General features: G+C 48.2%; 1 long non-coding RNA gene across 1 annotated transcript; it reads right to left on the bottom strand.

Moving 5' to 3' along the window:
• Positions 1 to 3,730: 3,730 nt before the first annotated feature.
• On the bottom strand, positions 3,731 to 11,821 carry LOC142923098 (uncharacterized). The gene is made up of 4 exons (XR_012940521.1): positions 11,644 to 11,821; positions 9,285 to 9,401; positions 4,915 to 5,059; positions 3,731 to 4,547 (listed from the first exon to the last, which is right to left on the bottom strand). It is a non-coding gene; the product is annotated as an uncharacterized LOC142923098 (long non-coding RNA).
• Positions 11,822 to 16,588: the final 4,767 nt, after the last annotated feature.

The following is a 16,588-nucleotide window of genomic DNA, read 5'->3' as shown; positions in this document are numbered from 1 at the left end:
TTTTTGCTATTCACAAAATAAAACAAAAGCAGTCATGCAAACATCGAATTTAACACAGCACAGCAAACCAGTTGCACCATTCAATTCCGCTCGTCCAGGCGGGGAGAATTCAATCACATTTATTCGATGCGACGTTTCTTATGGGATTTAATAAGCGACAACATTTTGACCCCAAACCGAGAAGATTCTGGGATGTTTGTGGTTTTTTGGTAATAACTCTGGAAGGAAACGTCGCAGACCCATCAAGGTGGTACTCGTACTGCTCGCCTCATCGAGAGGAATCCAAATATATGAGTGGTTACGCTATGGGATATGAAATGGACGAGCGACCAATAAAACAACATGTATTATGGGGTTGAATGCTTTTTGCTATTCACAAAATAAAACAAAAGCAGTCATGCAAACATCGAATTTAACACAGCACAGCAAAACCAGCTGCACCAATCAATTCCGCTCGTCCAGGCGGGGAGAATTCAATCACATTTATTCGATGCGACGTTTCTTATGGGATTTAATAAGCGACAACATTTTGACCCCAAACCGAGAGGATTCTGGGATGTTTGTGGTTTTTTGGTAATAACTCTGGAAGGAAACGTCGCAGACCCATCAAGGTGGTACTCGTACTGCTCGCCTCATCGAGAGGAATCCAAATATATGAGTGGTTACGCTATGGGATATGAAATGGACGAGCGACCAATAAAACAACATGTATTATGGGGTTGAATGCTTTTTGCTATTCACAAAATAAAACAAAAGCAGTCATGCAAACATCGAATTTAACACAGCACAGCAAACCAGTTGCACCATTCAATTCCGCTCGTCCAGGCGGGGAGAATTCAATCACATTTATTCGATGCGACGTTTCTTATGGGATTTAATAAGCGACAACATTTTGACCCCAAACCGAGAAGATTCTGGGATGTTTGTGGTTTTTTGGTAATAACTCTGGAAGGAAACGTCGCAGACCCATCAAGGTGGTACTCGTACTGCTCGCCTCATCGAGAGGAATCCAAATATATGAGTGGTTACGCTATGGGATATGAAATGGACGAGCGACCAATAAAACAACATGTATTATGGGGTTGAATGCTTTTTGCTATTCACAAAATAAAACAAAAGCAGTCATGCAAACATCGAATTTAACACAGCACAGCAAAACCAGCTGCACCAATCAATTCCGCTCGTCCAGGCGGGGAGAATTCAATCACATTTATTCGATGCGACGTTTCTTATGGGATTTAATAAGCGACAACATTTTGACCCCAAACCGAGAGGATTCTGGGATGTTTGTGGTTTTTTGGTAATAACTCTGGAAGGAAACGTCGCAGACCCATCAAGGTGGTACTCGTACTGCTCGCCTCATCGAGAGGAATCCAAATATATGAGTGGTTACGCTATGGGATATGAAATGGACGAGCGACCAATAAAACAACATATATTATGGGGTTGAATGCTTTTTGCTATTCACAAAATAAAACAAAAGCAGTCATGCAAACATCGAATTTAACACAGCACAGCAAAACCAGTTGCACCATTCAATTCCGCTCGTCCAGGCGGGGAGAATTCAATCACATTTATTCGATGCGACGTTTCTTATGGGATTTAATAAGCGACAACATTTTGACCCCAAACCGAGAGGATTCTGGGATGTTTGTGATTTTTTGGTAATAACTCTGGAAGGAAACGTCGCAGACCCATCAAGGTGGTACTCGTACTGCTCGCCTCATCGAGAGGAATCCAAATATATGAGTGGTTACGCTATGGGATATGAAATGGACGAGCGACCAATAAAACAACATGTATTATGGGGTTGAATGCTTTTTGCTATTCACAAAATAAAACAAAAGCAGTCATGCAAACATCGAATTTAACACAGCACAGCAAAACCAGTTGCACCATTCAATTCTGCTCGTCCAGGCGGGGAGAATTCAATCACATTTATTCGATGCGACGTTTCTCATGGGATTTAATAAGCGACAACATTTTGACCCCAAACCGAGAGGATTCTGGGATGTTTGTGGTTTTTTGGTAATAACTCTGGAAGGAAACGTCGCAGACCCATCAAGGTGGTACTCGTACTGCTCGCCTCATCGAGAGGAATCCAAATATATGAGTGGTTACGCTATGGGATATGAAATGGACGAGCGACCAATAAAACAACATGTATTATGGGGTTGAATGCTTTTTGCTATTCACAAAATAAAACAAAAGCAGTCATGCAAACATCGAATTTAACACAGCACAGCAAACCAGTTGCACCATTCAATTCCGCTCGTCCAGGCGGGGAGAATTCAATCACATTTATTCGATGCGACGTTTCTTATGGGATTTAATAAGCGACAACATTTTGACCCCAAACCAAGGATTCTGGGATGTTTGTGGTTTTTTGGTAATAACTCTGGAAGGAAACGTCGCAGACCCATCAAGGTGGTACTCGTACTGCTCGCCTCATCGAGAGGAATCCAAATATATGAGTGGTTACGCTATGGGATATGAAATGGACGAGCGACCAATAAAACAACATGTATTATGGGGTTGAATGCTTTTTGCTATTCACAAAATAAAACAAAAGCAGTCATGCATACATCGAATTTAACACAGCACAGCAAAACCAGTTGCACCATTCAATTCTGCTCGTCCAGGCGGGGAGAATTCAATCACATTTATTCGATGCGACGTTTCTTATGGGATTTAATAAGCGACAACATTTTGACCCCAAACCGAGAGGATTCTGGGATGTTTGTGGTTTTTTGGTAATAACTCTGGAAGGAAACGTCGCAGACCCATCAAGGTGGTACTCGTACTGCTCGCCTCATCGAGAGGAATCCAAATATATGAGTGGTTACGCTATGGGATATGAAATGGACGAGCGACCAATAAAACAACATGTATTATGGGGTTGAATGCTTTTTGCTATTCACAAAATAAAACAAAAGCAGTCATGCAAACATCGAATTTAACACAGCACAGCAAACCAGTTGCACCATTCAATTCCGCTCGTCCAGGCGGGGAGAATTCAATCACATTTATTCGATGCGACGTTTCTTATGGGATTTAATAAGCGACAACATTTTGACCCCAAACCAAGGATTCTGGGATGTTTGTGGTTTTTTGGTAATAACTCTGGAAGGAAACGTCGCAGACCCATCAAGGTGGTACTCGTACTGCTCGCCTCATCGAGAGGAATCCAAATATATGAGTGGTTACGCTATGGGATATGAAATGGACGAGCGACCAATAAAACAACATGTATTATGGGGTTGAATGCTTTTTGCTATTCACAAAATAAAACAAAAGCAGTCATGCAAACATCGAATTTAACACAGCACAGCAAAACCAGTTGCACCATTCAATTCCGCTCGTCCAGGCGGGGAGAATTCAATCACATTTATTCGATGCGACGTTTCTTATGGGATTTAATAAGCGACAACATTTTGACCCCAAACCGAGAGGATTCTGGGATGTTTGTGGTTTTTTGGTAATAACTCTGGAAGGAAACGTCGCAGACCCATCAAGGTGGTACTCGTACTGCTCGCCTCATCGAGAGGAATCCAAATATATGAGTGGTTACGCTATGGGATATGAAATGGACGAGCGACCAATAAAACAACATGTATTATGGGGTTGAATGCTTTTTGCTATTCACAAAATAAAACAAAAGCAGTCATGCAAACATCGAATTTAACACAGCACAGCAAAACCAGTTGCACCATTCAATTCCGCTCGTCCAGGCGGGGAGAATTCAATCACATTTATTCGATGCGACGTTTCTTATGGGATTTAATAAGTGACAATATTTTGACCCCAAACCGAGAGGATTCTGGGATGTTTGTGGTTTTTTGGTAATAACTCTGGAAGGAAACGTCGCAGCCCCATCAAGGTGGTACTCGTACTGCCCGCCTCATCGAGAGGAATCCAAATATATGAGTGGTTACGCTATGGGATATGAAATGGACGAGCGACCAATAAAACAACATGTATTATGGGGTTGAATGCTTTTTGCTATTCACAAAATAAAACAAAAGCAGTCATGCAAACATCGAAGGATAGGTGGGAAAGTTCTACCCTTTACGATGTGGACCAGACAGCACTTAAAGGGTACTCAGAAGATGCTCTGTTATATTAGTTTCAGTGGGCCATTCTCTAGCACAAGGCTTGCATCATCATCACCACCCATCAACATTGCCAGCCATCTAAAACACACTCACACACCCACACACTCACCATGATACTCACACACTCACCCTCAAAAACACGCCCCAACCATCCTACTCTCACACACATCATGAAAGTCACACATGCACCATTACTCACACACAAGCCTACAAACTCACGATGACAACAGCCGTAATTTGCCACTACATGACGGTGATGTCATCACAACAACCCAGGTGCCATGGGTTGATTGCTGTGCCAGGCTAGGTGCAAGAGGAGGTCATGGGACAGATACTGATGCTATGGGTTGCCTGCTGTGCGACAATCCCACTTGGGCGACAGCCAAGGCCAAAGGTCGGAGTGCAGCCAGAAAACTCCTGAACCTGCACCACCTAGAGAGAAGGGGACATGGAGACATGGGGAGAGAGAGGAGGGAGGGAGACACGGGGAGAGAGAGGAGGGAGGGAGACATGGGGAGATAGAGGAGGGAGACACGGGGAGAGAGAGGAGAGAGATACGGGGAGAGAGAGGAGGGAGACACGGGGAGAGAGTGGAGGGAGACACGGGGAGAGAGAGGAGCGAGACACGGGGAGAGAGAGGAGGGAGACACGAGGAGAGAGGGGAGGGAGACACGGGGAGAGAGGGGAGGGAGACACGGGGGGAGTGAGACAAAGGAGGCACCTGTGGGCCAGATGCCTCCTTTGTCTCCCCCCCCACCACCGCCACTGCTGATGTGTCCACACCGCGCTTGGTTCACACCTTCTGGCTGAGTCGACGTAGAGGAGGCCCAGCCAACGAGCCACCACTTCAGAAGCTCGCGAGCCACCGACGGTGACCGTGAGAGGGAATCCAAATCAGCCTCTCGCCACCCACAATGCACAGCGCAGCCTCCACTCGCCCCGGCCTCAGCGGAAGTAGCAGCGGGGGGAGGCGAGGGGGGTGTGGTGGGTGTGGGGGGTGAGGGGGGTGTGGGGGGACATGGGGGGTGGCGCAGGGGGAGTTATGGGGTTGAGGCGTTATGCATAATAAAGGTTTATTTGGGTTAGTCTCCAACACACCGATGTGCCAAAGTAGAAACTAATTGGCACTTTTGTTCACGTGACAAACTTTATTAATTGGCTGTGTCGGGTGGTGACGGGTTTTAAGACATTTATATTTACACGATCTTACCGCGAAAAAAACATGGGATTGGAGAGTTGGGGGTTTAGAGGGTTATGGGTTTAGTGTAATAAAGGTTTGAGGGTTAGGGTTTTTTTAGGGTTTGGGTTGTAGGGGTATAGGGGTTTAAACGGTTAGGAGATTAGAGGGTTAGGTGTTTAGAGGGTTTGGGTTTTAGGGTTTTTAGAGGGTTAGAGGTTTAGAAGGTTGGGGTTTAGAAGGTTAGGTGTTTAGAGGGTTAGGGGTTAGTTAGATTTTGAGATGGTTGGGGTTTAGATGGGTTCGGATTTAGGTTAGGGATTAGGGTTGTAGAATGTTAAGGTTTCGAGGTTTACAGGGTTAAGGGTTCTGAAGGTTACGCTTTAGAAGGACATAGGTTTCGAGGGTTAGGGTTTTAGAGGGTTTGGTTTTTAAGGATTTAGAAAGTTGGGGGCTCAAAGAGTTAGGGGTTTGGGTTCAGAGGGTTAGGGGGTTAGAGGCATAGGGGTTTAGAGGGTGAGGAGTTTAGAGGGTGAGGGGTTTAAGGGTTAAGGGGATTAGAAAGTTAGGGTGTTAAGGGTGAAGGAGATTAGAGGGTTATGGTTTTCGGAGTATAGGGGTTTAGAGGGTTAGGGGTATAGAGGTTTAGGTGTTTATAGAGTTAGGGTTTTAGGAATCTATGGGTCTGTGATTAACACGAACCCTATGGGAGACCCAATGATTAACACTGAACCCTATGTGAGCCCCAGTGATTAACACTGAACTCTATGGGAGACACAGTTATTAAAACTGAACTCTATGGGAGCCCCAGTGATTAACACTCCACCCTATGGGAGACCCAGTAAATAACAATGAACCCTATGGAAGACCCAGTAACACTCAACCCTATGGAATGCCCAGTGAGTAACACTGAACTCTATGGGAGACCCAGTGAGTAACACTGAACCCGATGGGAGACCCAGTGATTAATACTGAACCCTATGGGAGACCCAGTAATTAACACTGAACCCTATGGGAGACCCAGTGAGTAACACTGAAACCTATTGGAGCCCCAGTGATTAACACCAAACCCTATGGGAGACCCAGTGATTAACACTCAACCCTATGGGAGACCCAGTGAGTAACACTGAACTCTATGGGAGACCCAGTGAGTAACACGAACCCTATGGGAGACCCATTGATTAACATGCAACCCTATGGGAGACCCAGTGAGCAACACTGAACCCTATGGGAGATCCAGTGATTAACACTTAACCCTATTGGAGCCCCAATGAGTAACACTGAACTCTAAGGAAGTCCCAGTTATTAACACCGAACTCTATGGAAGCCCCAGTGAGTAACACTGAACTCTAAAGCAACCCACTCCCGAGTGTGCTGATTCGGTCTCAATAGGTGCTCGCTAACAGCACATTCCCCAACAGTCTCTTCAGGCTAAAAGGGAATCTCAAACAGGGAATGTATTTGTCTTTGTGTGAGAGTGAGTCAGAGTAAGTTTGTGCGAGGGTGAGTTTGTGAGAGTGAGTGAGTTCGTGCGAGGGTGAGTTTGTGAAAGTGAGTTTGTGAGAGTGAGTGAGTTTGTGAGAGCGAGTGAGTTTGTGAGAGTAAGTGAGCTTGTGAGAGTGAGTGAGTTTTTGAGAGCGAGTGAGCTTGTGAGAGAGAGTGAGCTTGTGAGAGTAAGTGAGCTTATGAGAGCGAGTGAGTTTGTGAGAACGAGTGAGTTTGGGAGAGCGAGTGAGCTTGTGAGAGCGAGTGAGTGTGTGAGAGTGAGTGAGCATGTGGGAGTGAGTGAGTTTGTGAGAGTGAGTGAGCTTGTGAGAGTGAGTTTGTGAGTGTAAGCTTGTGAGTGTGAGTGAGCTTGTGAGTGTGAGTGAGCATGTGGGAGTGAGTAAGTTTGTGAGAGAGAGCTTGTGAGAGTGAGTGAGCTTGTGAGAGTGAGTTTGTGAGGGTGAGTGAGTTTGTGAGAGTGAGGGAGATTATGAGAGTGAGTTTGTGAGAGCGAGCTTGTGGGAGTGAGTAAGCTTGTGAGAGAGTGATTGAGATTGTGAGAGTGAGTGAGTTTGTGAGAGTGAGTGAGCTTGTGAGAGTGAATGAGCTTGTGAGAGTGAGTGTGTAGTATAGCGATTAGTGTGCTGCGCTACGAACTTGGCGACCCAGGTTTGATTCCCTCTAATGGTCAACACTGGTGACGATTATCTGAACCAGGCATCCCGTAGGTCAACACAGCCTCAAATGAGTGCCTGCTGAGGTGCACACACCTCACCAGGCACTCATTTGAGGCTGTGTTGACCTACGGCCAACTTCATCTCCCTAGTGGTGATGTGCACACACCTCACCACTAGGGAGACAAAGTTGGCCGTGCCTGTTGCTGGCCACCCACCCCCTCGTGTTCCATGCTGGCTTTCATAGGTGCTTGCTAACAGCATTTGCCCCAACGGTCTGTTATGGCTATACGGGGGATCTTTATCTTTGTGGGTGTTTTTGTGTGTGCGTTTGTGGGTGGGTGAATTATTGAGTAGATGAGTGGGTGACCAAGTGAGAATTGGTGGATGAGAGAGTCTGTGAGTGAGTGAATCTGTGAGTGGTTGAGCGAGTGGATGAGTGAGTAGGTGAGTGAGTAGGTGAGGGAGTGGGTTAGTGAGTGTGTACATTTGTGTGTGAGTGGGTGAGTAGGTGAGAGAGTGGATGATTTGATAAATGAGTGGGTGGGTGAGTGCATTTCTGAGTGAGTTAGTGAGTGGGTCAGTGAGTGGATAATTGAGTGGGTGAGTGGGTGAGTGAGTTTCTGAGTGATTGGGTGGATGGGTGAGTAGTTGAGTGAGTGGATACGTGATTGAGTGAATGAATAAGATAATCATTGGCGAAGTAGCTGAATGAGGAAGTGCGGAAGGAATAAATGTGAAAATGTGGGTGAGTGAGTGACTAATTGAGCAAGTAGATGAGCGCATTTGTGAGTAAGTAAATGAGCAGGTTATTGATTGAGTGGATGAGTGAGTGGGTGAGTGACTGATGGATTGAGTGGGTGAGTGAGTGATGAAATTATTGGGAGGGTGAGTGGGTGAGTGATATTCTGAGATCGTGGTTAAGAGAGTGGATGCTTGAATGAGTGGAAGAGTGGATAGGTAAGTGGGTGAGTGAGTGTGTGGGTGAGTAGGTGAATGAGTTTCTGAATGAGTGGCTGAGTAAGTGGGTTGTTGAATGAGTGAGTAGTTGAGTGAGTGGATGAGTGAATGGATGAAATGATTGAGTGGATGGGTTAATGGTTGCGAGTGAGTCGGTGGGTGGATGAATGAGTTTCGGAGTGAGTGGATGAGTGAGTGAGTGAGTCTGCAAGTGAGCGAGTTGGTCAGTGAGTGGCTGAGCGAGTGAATGAGTAAGTAGGTCAGTGAGTGGGTGTGGATAAGTGAGGTAGTTTTTAAGTAAGTGGGTCGGTGGTTGAGTGAGTTTCTGAATAAGTTAGTGGGTGAGAGCTTCTTGTGAGCGATTGAGTGTGAGTGAGCGAGTCTATCAGAGAGGGAGTCTGTGAGCGAGTAAGTAAGTGGGTGAATCTGTGTGCACATGGGGAAGTGGGCGAGTGAGTGCACGAGTGGGTGAATTATTTTGTGAGTCAGTTTCTGAGCGTGTGAGTGGGTGAGTTTATGAGTGATTATGTGAGTGGATGCACGAGTGGGTGAGCAAGTGGGTGGGTAAATGGATGAGAGCGTTCTTGAGTGAGTGGCTGAGTAGGTGAGGGATTGGGTGAGCGAGTAAGCCTGTGAGTCGTTGAGTGGATGAGTGCACGAGTGGATGAGTCTGTGCGAGTCTATGGGTCTTTGTGCAAGAATATTGTCTGTGTTTCGACAGGTCTTTGTTTGAGTTAATTGGTTTCTGTGTAAGTCTATGGGTCTGTGTGAGTCTATGGATCTATGTGCGAGTCTTTAGGTCTCTGTGTGGTGCACATAGCCTGGCATGTGAGTAGGGGGTACTGTAACCCTGTGTGTATGTGGGTGGGATACCGTAACCCTGTGCGAGGGGATCTTTCCACCCTGGGGCAGAGGGAGGATCATGAAGGTGGACCTGGAAGCGCTCGGCTTGGGAGACGAACCTTCCTCCTCCTGCTTCTTGTTATTGTGCTGGGGGGTAGGGGGTGTGGAGAGGGAGGAAGGAAGGAGGAAGAGAGGAAACTAAACTATTTATATTTTACCAGGTGAGGCCCACCGAGCTACACAGCTCTTCTTCAGAAGAGAAAAGGCCAAAAATTATCGGTCAACGAAGTGGCTTATCATCACGTCGACACTTATAGAAACCAAACACTCTGAACGCGACCACAGGGAGAGAGAGACATGCAAACTTAAAATATATAGCAGGTGTGAGGGTAGGGATCGAACCCACGACCTCCTGTATTACAGGCGAGGTAGTTACGGGAGAAAGGAGAGGGATAGAGGCAGGGAAAGAGAGGGAGGTAGAGAGGGAGGTAGAGGGGGTGAGGTAGAGGGGGTGGGGAGAGTGGGGGGAGAGGAAGGAAGAGTGGGTAGTGGGTAGAGGGAGGGGGGGGGGGAATTAAGTCAAACTCACAGTATTGCTTGCACTCACCATGATACAATCACCATCAAACTCACACTGTCACATACCATCACTCACATCCTCACCACGAAACTCACACACCCACACACACTCACCCTCATAAGCACACCATTACCATCCAACTCGCACACACGACATGATAGTCACACACTCAATCACAATTACTTACACACAAGCCCACCAACTCACAACAATGGCCACCATTCGCCACTACGTGGCGGTAATGTCATCACAACAAACCAGGTGCCATGGGTTGACTGCTGTGCCAGACTAGGTGCAGGTGCAGGAGCAGCAGTACACGGGATAGACCCAAGTACCATGGGTTGACTGCTAAGCCATGCTGGATGCAGGAGGACACGGGACAGACCCAGGTGCCATGGGTTGACTGCTGTACCAGGCTAGGTGCAGGAGGAGGTCACAGGACAGATCCGGGTGCCACAGGTTGACTGCTGTTCCAGGCTAGGCACAGGAGGAGGTCACGGGACAGATCCTGATGCTATGGGTTGACTGCTGTGTGACAAATCCACTCGAATGACAGCCAAGGTCAAAGGTTGGAGTGCAGCCAGTAAACTCCTGACCCCTGAACCTGGACCACCCAGAAATTAGAGGGGGATGGAGACACGGGGAGAGAGAGGAGGGAGACACGGGGAGAGAGAGCAGAGGTAGGAGGAGAGCGCGTGCAGGAAGCGAGAGCTCCTCTCGAGATGCAGGAGGTAAAGATGGCCCAGAATCAACGACGACTGCAAGGTATGCTGGGAGGCAAGGTCATGTGACCAATGCGACACAGGGGCGGCAGTGCTGGCTGGAGCCATCGCTGTTGGAGCCGCATGGGCAGAGGACCCAGAACGCATCCTTCATCCCAGCACCTGCACCAACCACAATCACCACCACAACTATAACCAAAAGAACCATAAAATAACCACAACTAATACCACACCTCCAATTATCACGGTTGGCTGGGTAGGGTGCGATAGAAGTTCAAAATACATACAACTACCAAAACAACCATCATAACCACCTACACCACAACTATGACCATTACAACCACCACCTACACAATTATAACAAATATAACCACAAAGACCACAACCGCACATTTAACCACAACCTACACAACCACAATTATAACCACAACCAAAACCACCACAACCAGAGCCACAATTACCATAACAACCAATATAACCACCTACAACACAACTGTAACCTCAACCACCACTACAACCAAATATAATCACAACCACCACCACAACCACCACCATAACCAAACAACAAAAATATTAACGCAGATACTACACAACCACTGCATGAAGGGTCTTTATCCCTCTGTGGGTGAGTGGGTGGGTGAGTGAGTGGCTGAGTGAGTGGGTGGGTGAGTGGGTGGCTAAGTGAGTGAGTGGCTGAGTGAGTGGGTGGGTGAGTGGGTAGCTGAGTGGGTGGCTGAGTGTGAAATGGACTCGAACCTGCACCTCTGCATTGCAAGTCCAGTGAGCTCACGGCCCGCGTGTGGAGGGGTAAAGTGTGGCTACGCCCAGCGTGGAAGAGGAGACCAAATACTCCACATCGCGGCCTCAAGTGGAGGCCATTTCTGCCACGACAACAAATCGGTCCCTCCAGAGACACAAAAAAACTAAATTTAACTCATCCCATCAGCCGCAATCTGGCAGTGCCTCTCCTCATCATCAGCAGCAGGGCCGTGAACTCAGCAGGCGCCTAGCGCGTGACGGCTGTGGGCCAGGCGCCTCCTCTGCCTCCCCTTCCCCCGCACCACCGCCACTGCTGCTGTGTCCACACCGTGCAAGCTTCTCGCCTTCTTCGGGCTGAGTCGACGTAGAGGTGGCCCAGCCAGCGAGCCGCCGCTTCAGAAGCTCGCGAGCCACCGACGGTGGCCGTGAGCGGGAATCCAAATCGGCCGCTCGCCACCCACAATGCACAGCGCCGCCTCCACTCGCCCCGGCCTCAGCGGAAGAAGCAGCGGGGGGAGGGGCGGGGTGAGGGGGTAAAGGGGTGGGGCGAGGGGGTGTGGCCATGGGGGGGAGGAGCTCCGGTGGGGGGAGGGGCTCAGGGCTGTTTACGTCGCAGTGGGCGTGGTCTCATGGTACCGCCCCCTCGTCTCGAGCCACGCGCTTCCCCCTGGCAGTTTGTCCGTTAGAGAGGCGGGGAGGGCATCTGGCGAAGGTGAGGAGCGGTGAGGTGATGTGAGTCTGTGTGTGTGTGAGTCTGTGTGTGTGTGAGTCTGTGTGTGTGAGTCTGTGTGTGTGAGTCTGTGTGTGTGTGAGTCTGTGTGTGTGTCTGTGTGTGTGTGTGAGTCTGTGTGTGTGTGTCTGTGTGTGTGTGAGTCTGTGTGTGTGAGTCTGTGTGTGTGTAGTGGTTAACGCGCCGCGCTATGAACCCGGTGATCCCGAGTTGGATTCCCTCTCAAGGCCAACACGGTGGCGATTATGTGAACCGGTCCTGGGCCTCCCCTAGGTCGACTCAGCCTCAAATGAGTACCTGGTGTGGTGTGAAAGCGTCGCCACTAGGGAGACAAAGGCGGTCGGGCGTTGTGTTGGCCACCCATTCCCTCGTGTGCCGTTCTGGCCTTCATAGGTACTGCTGGCTATCAGCACTTGCCCCAACAGTCTATTTCATCTATAAGGGGGATCTTTATCTTTGTTGCTAGTGGTGTTGTTGGTGGTGTTGATGGTGTTGGTGTTGATGGTGGTTGTGTTGGTGGTGGTGGTGTTGTTGGTGGTGCTGTTGGTGGTGTTGGTAGTCGAGTTGGTGGTGGTGTTGTTGATGGTGGTGTTGTTGATGGTGGTGTTGTTGGTGTTGATGGTGGTGGTGTTGCTGGTGGTGTTGGTGGTGGTGTTGGTAGTCGAGTTGGTGGTGGTGTTGTTGATAGTGGTGTTGTTGATGGTGGTGTTGGTGTTGATGGTGGTGGTGTTGTTGGTGATGCTGTTGGTGGTGTTGGTACTCGAATTGGTGGTGGTGTTGTTGATGGTGGTGTTGTTGATGGTGGTGGTGTTGGTGGTGGTGTTGTTGGTGGTTTTGATGGTGGTGGTGTTGGTGGTGGTGTTGTTGGTGGTTTTGGTGGTCGTGGTGGTGTTCGTGGTGTTGGTGGTGTTGATTGGGGTGTTGTTGGTGGTTGTGTTGGTGGTGTTGATGGTGGTGGTGTTGGTGGTTTTAGTGGTCGTATTGGTGTTGTTGGTGGTGCTGTTGGTGGTGCTGTTGGTGGTGTTGGTAGTCGAGTTGGTGGTGGTGTTGTTGATGGTGGTGTTGTTGGTGTTGATGGGGGTGGTGTTGATGTAGGTGGTGTTGATGGGGGTGGTGTTGGTATTGTTAGTGGTGTTAGTGATGTTTTTGGTGATGGTGTTGATGGTGGTAATTTTCTTGTTGGTGGTGGTGCTGGTGTTGTTGGTGGTGGTGTTGTTCGTGGTGTTAGTGGTGGTTCCTACGATCCGTCATGGCTTTAAACAGGCTGGATTGTGTGAGGGGCTCACAAATCCTTGAAAGATCTGGACACTTTCCCACCAGTAAGCTCCTCCGGCAGGCAAGGCTGCGTTGGCTGGGTCTTGTAGCCCACATATCCAAGCAGTTTTTTTGGCCGCATAAAGGGGGCTAAACGGGCATGACATGGGCTGTCGAAAATATGCACTGATGCTGTCTGGGAGGATGTGGAGCTGAGTGGACTTGCAGAAGAGTGGTATCAGCGGTGTAAATAGCATCCTTCACGAGGAAGCTCGTGAAGGATGCTACTGGGCAGTTGGAGGCAGTCGCCCTCCAACAACAACTGAGGGCAGAGGAGTGACGCTCACAACGAGTGGCGGATAAAATTCAGCAAGTTGGCACAGTTTGGGATACAGCTGGTGTATCTACCAGTCATCTCAGCCAACCTTTGGAACCTGGGTCTATCCCGTGACGTCTTGACAGCCTTCGGCACTTGATGTGGCCTAAAAGTGCACCTGGCCCGGCACAGGCGCCGTGGTGACATCACCACTACTTTGTGGCGAATGTTGGTTGTTTTTGTGTTTCGTGTTGTGAGTAAGTGGTGATGATGTGAGTCTGCGTTGATGATGTGGGTTCATGGTGAGGATGTGAGTCCTCGTGTTGAGATCTGGGTACCGTCACGCCCCCTCGACTATTTGTGATCCTCGCCTTCGTCTCCTGCTCCGCATGCAGAGACCCGGACTGTGCGAGAGACGCTGCGAGTTCTGTGCACCCTGCTCTGCAAGTTGCCACCATGGAGGTACGTGTGGCTCCTCCACTCGTGTGGTGAAGTATGGATGGACGTGTGCTCTCCACTTTGCGTGTGGCTACCAGTCACCTATCCATATACCTGAGTGTGCATCTGCTTGCCTGCCTGAGTGTGTGTGCATCTATCAGAGTATCTCCCCCGAGATCCTGTGTACCTGCCTGTCTACACGTGAATAATCTACAGTACTTTTATCTATCCACTACTGGATGAAGGCCTCCTTCCCTGAGACCCTGCTACCACCCCTCATGATCCTGCAATGGAATAATCCACCAAGCACCGATTTTGTCGCTCCATCTTTCTGCTGACCTCTCAGACGTGCTCCGATACTTGGCTGCAGCTCCGTTATTGTTCTTGATCATCGGCCATCGTTGTTCCTCCTGGCCGTGGCATTTCCTGGCCCAGCCCCACTTCTCTTAACAGTTTGAAGGATGCCATTCACCTGCGTGTGTCCTCTAAATCCACACGTGTCTCATTGTAAATCCAGGTGTGACATCAGATATCAGCCAAATATCCCAACGCTGAGAACTTACAACATCTTGGCAGGACCCTCCTGATTGTGGAGCCCAGGATCTCAGAGATCCTGGCTCAGTGCTCGCCTCCTGCGCTTTCCCCAACATCTTGCTAAAGCTTACGTGGTGGACCTTTGTCTTTGTGTGCATGAAGATGAGCCGAGCTGGAGAGGCGAGGAGTAATGGCGAATCTTGCACCACGTGGAGTGCGCTGTCCCCAGAGGGCACCGCCTCCGCCTGCAGCAAATCACCGCAAGGTAAGAACGGTAATGAGCAACGTCACAGAGGGCCATGGTGAATGCTGTAACATCACGATGGCCATGTTGTATGGTGGATGTCACAGTGGCCATGATGCAGTGGAGATTTCATAGCGACCATGATGCATGGGTGATATCCAGGTGGCCAACGTACGGTGCAAAAGAAGTTTAGCATACATACAGACATACCTGGTATTGGCCAAAATATCCCAATCCTGAAATATTTTTCTACAAATTGCTCAAATTTGGGATCACACAGCTGTTGTTGTTCTTCTCATGTCTGCAGAAATCATGGCTCTCTTTGGCCCTCACTTGACCAACCGTGAGAAGCTGGAACTCGCAGCCATGCAGGAAGTGTGGTACTTTGCACTCTACAACAAATCTGAGGGATTCAACAATGGTGGATACGACGACTACGAAGGAAATTACATTCTGGTGAGGCTCGCCACAAAACACCAACTGTGGGGGCGGTCACAGGGCCTATCGGTAGCGGGGTTTGTGGCTTCTTGTTATTGCACCTGAAGTACCAACCAGGGCTATTACACACACACACACCAATGCACTTCAGAATCAGAATTTTTAATCCCGAGTAAAGCCCATTGAGCTAAGAAGCTCTTTTTTAAGGGTGACTGAGTCAGCAGACATCAGAATATTCCACAATGACAGGTAAAAAAAACGTAATAATTACAGAGAATACTTTTGAAAATTACATTCTCACTTAAATCTTGAATTAAAGCTTTCGTGACTGCAGGAATTCATATTCTTTGGGTCTTTCGGTAAAGTCACGTATATAGGTTCAAAGAAAAGAACAAAAAACAAAAACTATGACGTTTCAATCGCAACACAAGTGGTCGTCTTCAGGAAAAGGGGGGTTAGCTTCCCAAGGCAAACTGTTTATAATTGTTTGAATTGGGCGTAGCCCAAATGTCAGCAGCCAATATTAATGCAAGTGGTGGGCAGCCAACCCGGCAGTTTCAGATCTGCCTTATGTTCGGGAACAGAAGGCAGATCCGAAACTCGTTAGGATCTGAAACACGGTAGGACCATACCTCAGCCGTGGCTGATCATTGTTTTAACGTGGTGGGCTCGCACGAAATGTATTTATCTAAGACGAAGGTACTTTGCAAGCCTACTGGCTATCAACAAAGATTTTGTTCATGAAGCCATTCATATATATAGACACAGACACAATTTCCACCGAGAAGATGGGTACAAACTGTGCAATCATTAGAAGGACGTTATCAACCAGTTTAAGTCATAACTGGCTATGATGTTCCCATCCTACCACCTTCCGATGTTAGTTGTGCTTCATGCCCATTTCAAACTTGTGCTTTCACAGGATTCACACGAACACAGCCACTTCGCGCGCCGACCCCTCGGTTGTGGCTCTGCGATCTTCCATTAACATTCTACTCTCTAATTAGCATACTAATGACTCATTAACATGCTAATCTCTCATTAACATGCTAATCTCTAATTAGCATACTAATGACTCATTAACATGCTCATCTCTCATTAACATGCTAATCTCTCAATAACATGCTAATTTTCACCTGGCAGCCCTTTGATTGTTGTTTTGTTTTTTGTTATTTTCTTTGAACCTATCGACGTGACTTTACCGAAAGACCCAAAGAATATACATCGTCATTTCTTAAACTTTGTGATTGGAATTATTTTCACTTTAAATGATTGTACCTTTTGTGCAGTTCCGGCATGAGCACCTCCACTACCGCTAT

The sequence above is a fragment of the Petromyzon marinus genome, unplaced genomic scaffold (assembly GCF_048934315.1).
Source record: "Petromyzon marinus isolate PM22_M1 ecotype Great Lakes invasive population unplaced genomic scaffold, UKy_Petmar_22M1.pri1.0 PM_Scaffold_28, whole genome shotgun sequence".
Taxonomy (NCBI): Eukaryota; Metazoa; Chordata; class Hyperoartia; order Petromyzontiformes; family Petromyzontidae; genus Petromyzon; species Petromyzon marinus.
The sequence above is the reverse complement of the archived record's forward strand: the minus strand, read 5'-3'. Positions and strand labels throughout refer to the sequence as shown.